Genomic DNA, 3,022 nt, shown 5'->3' on the forward strand with positions numbered 1-3,022 from the left:
CATAAGATCATTCCATCACCTATAATTTCAATGGAATCCTACCACCTCAAGCATTATGAGGCCATTTCCTGTCAATTATCAACTACATCAACTATTATGAACTAACTTGGTTCAGGTCAACAAATTGTTACATCTGGTTTGACCTTGAGAGAAAATAAAGCATTTGTATATTATTCAATAGTTATCAAAAGGAGGATTAGTTATCCATAGTAGAGAAAGTATAAGCAATAAAGATATAGCAGCTCACATCTTGAGTCAATGTAACCCACATGCAAATGCTACTGGTCAGCAGTCTAGAGTATCTTGAATATTGACCTTAGGAGTATGGTCAAGTCTTAAGCCTTCTAACATGATTTTAGTGGGTCTTTTTATGATCTTAGATAAGCAGGAAGACACTGACAATATGGACAGATGATGCCAGGAAACTGTATTCAGAGGTGCAAAGGCAACCAAAGACCTGGGAAATGCTTTGTTGACCTTAAAGAAAAAAATATAAAACAGAACAAACAAAAAACAACAATAACTCTATCTTAACCCACATTGAGGGAGGAGGGAAAGCCCTAGTAGAAATTTAGTTTACCAATGTATCTTTATAATGGTTAATAAATATTTCATGTTCCTCCCCTTTAAATATTCTCAGCTTCCTTAACAGTATTCTCAATATCTTTGTCACTAGTTCTGCGATTCACTCATAAAAAAAAAAGTCTTGTCATGAAGTTTCATTTCTAAAACTTTGCACCAATGCTTTGAAGATTAAACATTCATTTTGCTTATTTTAGATTAACTCGTAATCACAATGTACACAGCAATAAGATATCAATATTTAAGCACACAATCATGCATAATAAGCAAGATCACAAAGCCTCATCATTAAATTAGACACAGTGAAACAAAGGATTTTGATTCAATAGGGGATTTCTTGCAGGAACAACAAAGACTGAAAACAAAATTTTCCCCCAGTAAATGAATACATGCACCATTGTAAAAATATTACTAAATACACACACATTTATATCTGTATGTGATATATATATACATGTGTATATATATATATATACATATATATATATATATATATATATATATATATACTTCTTTTTTAATAAATATTTAAATGTCTACTACATGCTAGGCATTGTACTAAATGATGATACAAAGAAGAAAATGAAAGATGAACCTTGACCTCAAGGAACTTACAGTCAAATGGAATAAAACAATACATAAAAGGGACCAGAATTGAGAGGAAGCAGACACAGGATGGTATCTTCTGCTAGGAGACATTTTTCTTGGGATTTTCAAAACTTTTTCAGTGTCCTCCCACATTAGACAATTTCTGTCCCAAATGACTTCTGAGGTGGGGACTCAATTGGCCTTGCTTGACACTAGGACCTTTGCTCAGGGAGACCTGGTGGATCCACATATTCTGGTACTCTGCCCCCAGGGAAGGGAATAAGCATTTACTAAATGGAGACTATTTGCCATGCATGATCTAAATATAGTCATAATTTTTGATATTGTGTCTGAAATATGGTAGATACTTAATAAATCCTTATTAATTTATTGATCACAAGAACCATGTGAAATAAATGATATAACCATTCTATTTTACAGTTCAGGAAACTAATTCAGCAATATTTAGGTGGCTGTCCAGGGTCATACCATTAAGAAGTGTCCAAAGCTGAATATGAATTAAGTGTTAAGGATTATTTTTCTGTGCTGTTAGTTCATAATTTTTATTGTTTTAATCTCCTTAGGTTTCCTGGTTCTTATTCAATGGAAACAGCAGAAATGCTTTATCTTTTGTTCATTATTCCCATTTTGGAGAAATTTGAGAAGTTAAAAAATCAGAGAACATGTCCAGTTCTATATTTTACATATAATGTTGCAAAACATAGTCTTAGAGAAAGACATAGATTCCCTCAAAAGGTAAATGATTTGCCCAGGATGAGATAGCTAATGTCAGGTTGGTCTTCCTAGCTCAAAGCCCAGTTCTCTAGTTACCACATTATACTACCTCCATGAGCTATTAAAATTAAATATTTCTATTATTTCATGATGGAATTATACATTAAATTGATAAATAAAACATTTCAACAAAAATAATAAATAATCCAGAGTAAAACAAAAGACATTCTTAAATGTGATATTGTATTCTGACTACCTATTTAGAACTCCATGATTATAATTTCATTTGAATGAACCTGTCTCAAAAACATAAAAACACATGTTCAACACAATTCCTCATTTTGTCAGATATAGATTAGAAACTACTTAATTTTTACCTGAAAAAGATACTGATATATCTATCCTTTTACATATGAGTTTGCTCTTGCATGCACATGTGTGTTTCCATGATTGCAAAATATAGAGTGAGATGTTAGGAGAATTGAGTTCTAATTCATATTTTTCTCTCTACAACTATGTAGGTATGATTTTTTCCCCTCTGGGCCACATTGTTAAGAGAAGAGGGCTGGATTTGATGGTTGTACTATAGTCTTTTCCAAATTTTTAGCTCATGAGTTTGCGAAATACTAATTCTAATGCATTGTACAATGCACGTCTAATATTAAATAATGTCTAATTTGATCATTTCCTGAATATATTCTCATATTTAAATTTTGATTTTTCTTGTAAATTAAATTGATTCTCAGTGATATAATTTGTATTTAAACATGTTCTAAACTTAGATGTAATAGGCATGTAATAGCTTTTGTTAAATTGAATAAACTATAAATTATTAAAAAGAAGTTTAAATTGGTAAGAAATTAATATTTAAAGCATCTTTATCTTTGAAATATTTGTTTTTTGAAACATTATGTTATTTGGTCATTTTCAAACATTATTCATTAGAAACAAAGATCATTTTCTTTTTCTCCCCCCCCACCCTCCCATCACCCCTCCCAATGGTGATGCGTGATTCCTCTGGGTATCACATGTGTCCTCAGTCTGAACTCTTTTCTATGTTGTTGGTATTTTTATTAAGGTGTTCATTTAGAGTCTCTCCTCAATCAAATTTACTCCA

The sequence above is a fragment of the Monodelphis domestica genome, chromosome 7, assembly GCF_027887165.1.
Source record: "Monodelphis domestica isolate mMonDom1 chromosome 7, mMonDom1.pri, whole genome shotgun sequence".
Taxonomy (NCBI): Eukaryota; Metazoa; Chordata; class Mammalia; order Didelphimorphia; family Didelphidae; genus Monodelphis; species Monodelphis domestica.